Genomic DNA, 10000 nt, shown 5'->3' on the forward strand with positions numbered 1-10000 from the left:
TGATACTTAGTCGTTTTTGCAAAATTTCTGACTTTTTGGAAAATTTCACAATTTTGTGAAAACTTCCACAAAATGAGGTTCTAGTATGTTAGAGGGCATCCCAGGAGGGCTCCAAAAGTGTGGGTAAAATATATATCCCACAGGGGGAAAATTGAAAAAAAGTTGAAAAAAAAAATTTTTGGGGACTTAGAAAATTTTCACACATGTGTCAGACTTCCAGAGAGGGGAGCATGTCAGTGCGCGCATCCGATTTCAGTTCCAGAGCGATTCGCGCGATGAGTCCTTGATACTTAGTCGTTTTTGCAAAATTTCTGACTTTTTGGAAAATTTCACAATTTTGTGAAAACTTCCACAAAATGAGGTTCTAGTATGTTAGAGGGCATCCCAGGAGGGCTCCAAAAGTGTGTGTAAAATATATATCCCACAGGGGGAAAATTGAAAAAAAGTTGAAAAAAAAAATTTTTGGGGACTTAGAAAATTTTTCAACTTTTGTCAGACTTCCAGACAGGGGAGCGTGTCAGTGCGCGCATCCGATTTCAGTTCCAGAGCGATTCGCGCGATGAGTCCTTGATACTTAGTCGTTTTTGCAAAATTTCTGACTTTTTGGAAAATTTCACAATTTTGTGAAAACTTCCACAAAATGAGGTTCTAGTATGTTAGAGGGCATCCCAGGAGGGCTCCAAAAGTGTGGGTAAAATATATATCCCACAGGGGGAAAATTGAAAAAAAGTTGAAAAAAAAAATTTTTGGGGACTTAGAAAATTTTTCAACTTTTGTCAGACTTCCAGACAGGGGAGCGTGTCAGTGCGCGCATACGATTTCAGTTCCAGAGCGATTCGCGCGATGAGTCCTTGATACTTAGTCGTTTTTGGCAAAATTTCTGACTTTTTGAAAATTTCACAATTTTGTGAAAACTTCCACAAAATGAGGTTCTAGTATGTTAGAGGGCATCCCAGGAGGGCTCCAAAAGTGTGGGTAAAATATATATCCCACAGGGGGAAAATTGAAAAAAAGTTGAAAAAAAAAATTTTTGGGGACTTAGAAAATTTTCACACATGTGTCAGACTTCCAGACAGGGGAGCGTGTCAGTGCGCGCATCCGATTTCAGTTCCAGAGCGATTCGCGCGATGAGTCCTTGATACTTAGTCGTTTTTGGCAAAATTTCTGACTTTTTGAAAATTTCACAATTTTGTGAAAACTTCCACAAAATGAGGTTCTAGTATGTTAGAGGGCATCCCAGGAGGGCTCCAAAAGTGTGGGTAAAATATATATCCCACAGGGGGAAAATTGAAAAAAAGTTGAAAAAAAAAATTTTTGGGGACTTAGAAAATTTTTCAACTTTTGTCAGACTTCCAGACAGGGGAGCGTGTCAGTGCGCGCATCCGATTTCAGTTCCAGAGCGATTCGCGCGATGAGTCCTTGATACTTAGTCGTTTTTGCAAAATTTCTGACTTTTTGGAAAATTTCACAATTTTGTGAAAACTTCCACAAAATGAGGTTCTAGTATGTTAGAGGGCATCCCAGGAGGGCTCCAAAAGTGTGGGTAAAATATATATCCCACAGGGGGAAAATTGAAAAAAAGTTGAAAAAAAAAATTTTTGGGGACTTAGAAAATTTTTCAACTTTTGTCAGACTTCCAGACAGGGGAGCGTGTCAGTGCGCGCATCCGATTTCAGTTCCAGAGCGATTCGCGCGATGAGTCCTTGATACTTAGTCGTTTTTGCAAAATTTCTGACTTTTTGGAAAATTTCACAATTTTGTGAAAACTTCCACAAAATGAGGTTCTAGTATGTTAGAGGGCATCCCAGGAGGGCTCCAAAAGTGTGGGTAAAATATATATCCCACAGGGGGAAAATTGAAAAAAAGTTGAAAAAAAAAATTTTTGGGGACTTAGAAAATTTTTCAACTTTTGTCAGACTTCCAGACAGGGGAGCGTGTCAGTGCGCGCATCCGATTTCAGTTCCAGAGCGATTCGCGCGATGAGTCCTTGATACTTAGTCGTTTTTGGCAAAATTTCTGACTTTTTGAAAATTTCACAATTTTGTGAAAACTTCCACAAAATGAGGTTCTAGTATGTTAGAGGGCATCCCAGGAGGGCTCCAAAAGTGTGGGTAAAATATATATCCCACAGGGGGAAAATTGAAAAAAAGTTGAAAAAAAAAATTTTTGGGGACTTAGAAAATTTTCACACATGTGTCAGACTTCCAGAGAGGGGAGCATGTCAGTGCGCGCATCCGATTTCAGTTCCAGAGCGATTCGCGCGATGAGTCCTTGATACTTAGTCGTTTTTGCAAAATTTCTGACTTTTTGGAAAATTTCACAATTTTGTGAAAACTTCCACAAAATGAGGTTCTAGTATGTTAGAGGGCATCCCAGGAGGGCTCCAAAAGTGTGGGTAAAATATATATCCCACAGGGGGAAAATTGAAAAAAAGTTGAAAAAAAAAATTTTTGGGGACTTAGAAAATTTTTCAACTTTTGTCAGACTTCCAGACAGGGGAGCGTGTCAGTGCGCGCATCCGATTTCAGTTCCAGAGCGATTCGCGCGATGAGTCCTTGATACTTAGTCGTTTTTGCAAAATTTCTGACTTTTTGGAAAATTTCACAATTTTGTGAAAACTTCCACAAAATGAGGTTCTAGTATGTTAGAGGGCATCCCAGGAGGGCTCCAAAAGTGTGGGTAAAATATATATCCCACAGGGGGAAAATTGAAAAAAAGTTGAAAAAAAAAATTTTTGGGGACTTAGAAAATTTTTCAACTTTTGTCAGACTTCCAGACAGGGGAGCGTGTCAGTGCGCGCATCCGATTTCAGTTCCAGAGCGATTCGCGCGATGAGTCCTTGATACTTAGTCGTTTTTGGCAAAATTTCTGACTTTTTGAAAATTTCACAATTTTGTGAAAACTTCCACAAAATGAGGTTCTAGTATGTTAGAGGGCATCCCAGGAGGGCTCCAAAAGTGTGGGTAAAATATATATCCCACAGGGGGAAAATTGAAAAAAAGTTGAAAAAAAAAATTTTTGGGGACTTAGAAAATTTTCACACATGTGTCAGACTTCCAGACAGGGGAGCGTGTCAGTGCGCGCATCCGATTTCAGTTCCAGAGCGATTCGCGCGATGAGTCCTTGATACTTAGTCGTTTTTGGCAAAATTTCTGACTTTTTGAAAATTTCACAATTTTGTGAAAACTTCCACAAAATGAGGTTCTAGTATGTTAGAGGGCATCCCAGGAGGGCTCCAAAAGTGTGGGTAAAATATATATCCCACAGGGGGAAAATTGAAAAAAAGTTGAAAAAAAAAATTTTTGGGGACTTAGAAAATTTTTCAACTTTTGTCAGACTTCCAGACAGGGGAGCGTGTCAGTGCGCGCATCCGATTTCAGTTCCAGAGCGATTCGCGCGATGAGTCCTTGATACTTAGTCGTTTTTGCAAAATTTCTGACTTTTTGGAAAATTTCACAATTTTGTGAAAACTTCCACAAAATGAGGTTCTAGTATGTTAGAGGGCATCCCAGGAGGGCTCCAAAAGTGTGGGTAAAATATATATCCCACAGGGGGAAAATTGAAAAAAAGTTGAAAAAAAAAATTTTTGGGGACTTAGAAAATTTTTCAACTTTTGTCAGACTTCCAGACAGGGGAGCGTGTCAGTGCGCGCATCCGATTTCAGTTCCAGAGCGATTCGCGCGATGAGTCCTTGATACTTAGTCGTTTTTGGCAAAATTTCTGACTTTTTGAAAATTTCACAATTTTGTGAAAACTTCCACAAAATGAGGTTCTAGTATGTTAGAGGGCATCCCAGGAGGGCTCCAAAAGTGTGGGTAAAATATATATCCCACAGGGGGAAAATTGAAAAAAAGTTGAAAAAAAAAATTTTTGGGGACTTAGAAAATTTTCACACATGTGTCAGACTTCCAGACAGGGGAGCGTGTCAGTGCGCGCATCCGATTTCAGTTCCAGAGCGATTCGCGCGATGAGTCCTTGATACTTAGTCGTTTTTGGCAAAATTTCTGACTTTTTGAAAATTTCACAATTTTGTGAAAACTTCCACAAAATGAGGTTCTAGTATGTTAGAGGGCATCCCAGGAGGGCTCCAAAAGTGTGGGTAAAATATATATCCCACAGGGGGAAAATTGAAAAAAAGTTGAAAAAAAAAATTTTTGGGGACTTAGAAAATTTTTCAACTTTTGTCAGACTTCCAGACAGGGGAGCGTGTCAGTGCGCGCATCCGATTTCAGTTCCAGAGCGATTCGCGCGATGAGTCCTTGATACTTAGTCGTTTTTGGCAAAATTTCTGACTTTTTGAAAATTTCACAATTTTGTGAAAACTTCCACAAAATGAGGTTCTAGTATGTTAGAGGGCATCCCAGGAGGGCTCCAAAAGTGTGGGTAAAATATATATCCCACAGGGGGAAAATTGAAAAAAAGTTGAAAAAAAAAATTTTTGGGGACTTAGAAAATTTTTCAACTTTTGTCAGACTTCCAGACAGGGGAGCGTGTCAGTGCGCGCATCCGATTTCAGTTCCAGAGCGATTCGCGCGATGAGTCCTTGATACTTAGTCGTTTTTGCAAAATTTCTGACTTTTTGGAAAATTTCACAATTTTGTGAAAACTTCCACAAAATGAGGTTCTAGTATGTTAGAGGGCATCCCAGGAGGGCTCCAAAAGTGTGGGTAAAATATATATCCCACAGGGGGAAAATTGAAAAAAAGTTGAAAAAAAAATTTTTGGGGACTTAGAAAATTTTTCAACTTTTGTCAGACTTCCAGACAGGGGAGCGTGTCAGTGCGCGCATCCGATTTCAGTTCCAGAGCGATTCGCGCGATGAGTCCTTGATACTTAGTCGTTTTTGGCAAAATTTCTGACTTTTTGAAAATTTCACAATTTTGTGAAAACTTCCACAAAATGAGGTTCTAGTATGTTAGAGGGCATCCCAGGAGGGCTCCAAAAGTGTGGGTAAAATATATATCCCACAGGGGGAAAATTGAAAAAAAGTTGAAAAAAAAAATTTTTGGGGACTTAGAAAATTTTCACACATGTGTCAGACTTCCAGACAGGGGAGCGTGTCAGTGCGCGCATCCGATTTCAGTTCCAGAGCGATTCGCGCGATGAGTCCTTGATACTTAGTCGTTTTTGGCAAAATTTCTGACTTTTTGAAAATTTCACAATTTTGTGAAAACTTCCACAAAATGAGGTTCTAGTATGTTAGAGGGCATCCCAGGAGGGCTCCAAAAGTGTGGGTAAAATATATATCCCACAGGGGGAAAATTGAAAAAAAGTTGAAAAAAAAAATTTTTGGGGACTTAGAAAATTTTCACACATGTGTCAGACTTCCAGAGAGGGGAGCATGTCAGTGCGCGCATCCGATTTCAGTTCCAGAGCGATTCGCGCGATGAGTCCTTGATACTTAGTCGTTTTTGCAAAATTTCTGACTTTTTGGAAAATTTCACAATTTTGTGAAAACTTCCACAAAATGAGGTTCTAGTATGTTAGAGGGCATCCCAGGAGGGCTCCAAAAGTGTGGGTAAAATATATATCCCACAGGGGGAAAATTGAAAAAAAGTTGAAAAAAAAAATTTTTGGGGACTTAGAAAATTTTTCAACTTTTGTCAGACTTCCAGACAGGGGAGCGTGTCAGTGCGCGCATCCGATTTCAGTTCCAGAGCGATTCGCGCGATGAGTCCTTGATACTTAGTCGTTTTTGCAAAATTTCTGACTTTTTGGAAAATTTCACAATTTTGTGAAAACTTCCACAAAATGAGGTTCTAGTATGTTAGAGGGCATCCCAGGAGGGCTCCAAAAGTGTGGGTAAAATATATATCCCACAGGGGGAAAATTGAAAAAAAGTTGAAAAAAAAAATTTTTGGGGACTTAGAAAATTTTTCAACTTTTGTCAGACTTCCAGACAGGGGAGCGTGTCAGTGCGCGCATCCGATTTCAGTTCCAGAGCGATTCGCGCGATGAGTCCTTGATACTTAGTCGTTTTTGCAAAATTTCTGACTTTTTGGAAAATTTCACAATTTTGTGAAAACTTCCACAAAATGAGGTTCTAGTATGTTAGAGGGCATCCCAGGAGGGCTCCAAAAGTGTGGGTAAAATATATATCCCACAGGGGGAAAATTGAAAAAAAGTTGAAAAAAAAAATTTTTGGGGACTTAGAAAATTTTTCAACTTTTGTCAGACTTCCAGACAGGGGAGCGTGTCAGTGCGCGCATCCGATTTCAGTTCCAGAGCGATTCGCGCGATGAGTCCTTGATACTTAGTCGTTTTTGGCAAAATTTCTGACTTTTTGAAAATTTCACAATTTTGTGAAAACTTCCACAAAATGAGGTTCTAGTATGTTAGAGGGCATCCCAGGAGGGCTCCAAAAGTGTGGGTAAAATATATATCCCACAGGGGGAAAATTGAAAAAAAGTTGAAAAAAAAAATTTTTGGGGACTTAGAAAATTTTCACACATGTGTCAGACTTCCAGACAGGGGAGCGTGTCAGTGCGCGCATCCGATTTCAGTTCCAGAGCGATTCGCGCGATGAGTCCTTGATACTTAGTCGTTTTTGGCAAAATTTCTGACTTTTTGAAAATTTCACAATTTTGTGAAAACTTCCACAAAATGAGGTTCTAGTATGTTAGAGGGCATCCCAGGAGGGCTCCAAAAGTGTGGGTAAAATATATATCCCACAGGGGGAAAATTGAAAAAAAGTTGAAAAAAAAAATTTTTGGGGACTTAGAAAATTTTCACACATGTGTCAGACTTCCAGAGAGGGGAGCATGTCAGTGCGCGCATCCGATTTCAGTTCCAGAGCGATTCGCGCGATGAGTCCTTGATACTTAGTCGTTTTTGCAAAATTTCTGACTTTTTGGAAAATTTCACAATTTTGTGAAAACTTCCACAAAATGAGGTTCTAGTATGTTAGAGGGCATCCCAGGAGGGCTCCAAAAGTGTGGGTAAAATATATATCCCACAGGGGGAAAATTGAAAAAAAGTTGAAAAAAAAAATTTTTGGGGACTTAGAAAATTTTTCAACTTTTGTCAGACTTCCAGACAGGGGAGCGTGTCAGTGCGCGCATCCGATTTCAGTTCCAGAGCGATTCGCGCGATGAGTCCTTGATACTTAGTCGTTTTTGCAAAATTTCTGACTTTTTGGAAAATTTCACAATTTTGTGAAAACTTCCACAAAATGAGGTTCTAGTATGTTAGAGGGCATCCCAGGAGGGCTCCAAAAGTGTGGGTAAAATATATATCCCACAGGGGGAAAATTGAAAAAAAGTTGAAAAAAAAAATTTTTGGGGACTTAGAAAATTTTTCAACTTTTGTCAGACTTCCAGACAGGGGAGCGTGTCAGTGCGCGCATCCGATTTCAGTTCCAGAGCGATTCGCGCGATGAGTCCTTGATACTTAGTCGTTTTTGCAAAATTTCTGACTTTTTGGAAAATTTCACAATTTTGTGAAAACTTCCACAAAATGAGGTTCTAGTATGTTAGAGGGCATCCCAGGAGGGCTCCAAAAGTGTGGGTAAAATATATATCCCACAGGGGGAAAATTGAAAAAAAGTTGAAAAAAAAAATTTTTGGGGACTTAGAAAATTTTCACACATGTGTCAGACTTCCAGAGAGGGGAGCATGTCAGTGCGCGCATCCGATTTCAGTTCCAGAGCGATTCGCGCGATGAGTCCTTGATACTTAGTCGTTTTTGCAAAATTTCTGACTTTTTGGAAAATTTCACAATTTTGTGAAAACTTCCACAAAATGAGGTTCTAGTATGTTAGAGGGCATCCCAGGAGGGCTCCAAAAGTGTGGGTAAAATATATATCCCACAGGGGGAAAATTGAAAAAAAGTTGAAAAAAAAAATTTTTGGGGACTTAGAAAATTTTTCAACTTTTGTCAGACTTCCAGACAGGGGAGCGTGTCAGTGCGCGCATCCGATTTCAGTTCCAGAGCGATTCGCGCGATGAGTCCTTGATACTTAGTCGTTTTTGCAAAATTTCTGACTTTTTGGAAAATTTCACAATTTTGTGAAAACTTCCACAAAATGAGGTTCTAGTATGTTAGAGGGCATCCCAGGAGGGCTCCAAAAGTGTGGGTAAAATATATATCCCACAGGGGGAAAATTGAAAAAAAGTTGAAAAAAAAAATTTTTGGGGACTTAGAAAATTTTTCAACTTTTGTCAGACTTCCAGACAGGGGAGCGTGTCAGTGCGCGCATCCGATTTCAGTTCCAGAGCGATTCGCGCGATGAGTCCTTGATACTTAGTCGTTTTTGCAAAATTTCTGACTTTTTGGAAAATTTCACAATTTTGTGAAAACTTCCACAAAATGAGGTTCTAGTATGTTAGAGGGCATCCCAGGAGGGCTCCAAAAGTGTGGGTAAAATATATATCCCACAGGGGGAAAATTGAAAAAAAGTTGAAAAAAAAAATTTTTGGGGACTTAGAAAATTTTTCAACTTTTGTCAGACTTCCAGACAGGGGAGCGTGTCAGTGCGCGCATCCGATTTCAGTTCCAGAGCGATTCGCGCGATGAGTCCTTGATACTTAGTCGTTTTTGGCAAAATTTCTGACTTTTTGAAAATTTCACAATTTTGTGAAAACTTCCACAAAATGAGGTTCTAGTATGTTAGAGGGCATCCCAGGAGGGCTCCAAAAGTGTGGGTAAAATATATATCCCACAGGGGGAAAATTGAAAAAAAGTTGAAAAAAAAAATTTTTGGGGACTTAGAAAATTTTCACACATGTGTCAGACTTCCAGACAGGGGAGCGTGTCAGTGCGCGCATCCGATTTCAGTTCCAGAGCGATTCGCGCGATGAGTCCTTGATACTTAGTCGTTTTTGGCAAAATTTCTGACTTTTTGAAAATTTCACAATTTTGTGAAAACTTCCACAAAATGAGGTTCTAGTATGTTAGAGGGCATCCCAGGAGGGCTCCAAAAGTGTGGGTAAAATATATATCCCACAGGGGGAAAATTGAAAAAAAGTTGAAAAAAAAAATTTTTGGGGACTTAGAAAATTTTTCAACTTTTGTCAGACTTCCAGACAGGGGAGCGTGTCAGTGCGCGCATCCGATTTCAGTTCCAGAGCGATTCGCGCGATGAGTCCTTGATACTTAGTCGTTTTTGCAAAATTTCTGACTTTTTGGAAAATTTCACAATTTTGTGAAAACTTCCACAAAATGAGGTTCTAGTATGTTAGAGGGCATCCCAGGAGGGCTCCAAAAGTGTGGGTAAAATATATATCCCACAGGGGGAAAATTGAAAAAAAGTTGAAAAAAAAAATTTTTGGGGACTTAGAAAATTTTTCAACTTTTGTCAGACTTCCAGACAGGGGAGCGTGTCAGTGCGCGCATCCGATTTCAGTTCCAGAGCGATTCGCGCGATGAGTCCTTGATACTTAGTCGTTTTTGCAAAATTTCTGACTTTTTTGAAAATTTCACAATTTTGTGAAAACTTCCACAAAATGAGGTTCTAGTATGTTAGAGGGCATCCCAGGAGGGCTCCAAAAGTGTGGGTAAAATATATATCCCACAGGGGGAAAATTGAAAAAAAGTTGAAAAAAAAAATTTTTGGGGACTTAGAAAATTTTTCAACTTGTGTCAGACTTCCAGAGAGGGGAGCATGTCAGTGCGCGCATCCGATTTCAGTTCCAGAGCGATTCGCGCGATGAGTCCTTGATACTTAGTCGTTTTCAGAAGTCACAATTTTGACTTCCAGGACCCGCAAAACGTTTGTAAATTGAGCCCGCTCCCCAGTTCCAAGCGTTTTGAGGTGTCCCCGGTTGCAGTAATGCAGCCTGCCCACTAGATGTCGCAAAAGAGACAAAAAGTGAAAAAGAACCAGAATGAGGAAATTCCAGGGAGCCGAATCCGCCTGACAGTTCCAGGCGATCGGGCACTTTTTTGCATGCGTCCCTAAAGTGGGTATAGGGTGACACTCCATGCAAAGACCCAGTTTTGCACACCACCGGCAGAATATATGAGAGAGAGGTACCTCTCAGCCCCGACACATTTCGACTCA

Source organism: Phyllobates terribilis, unplaced genomic scaffold (assembly GCF_046119375.1).
Source record: "Phyllobates terribilis strain yellow unplaced genomic scaffold, ASM4611937v1 Scaffold_2378__1_contigs__length_136883, whole genome shotgun sequence".
NCBI lineage: Eukaryota > Metazoa > Chordata > Amphibia > Anura > Dendrobatidae > Phyllobates > Phyllobates terribilis.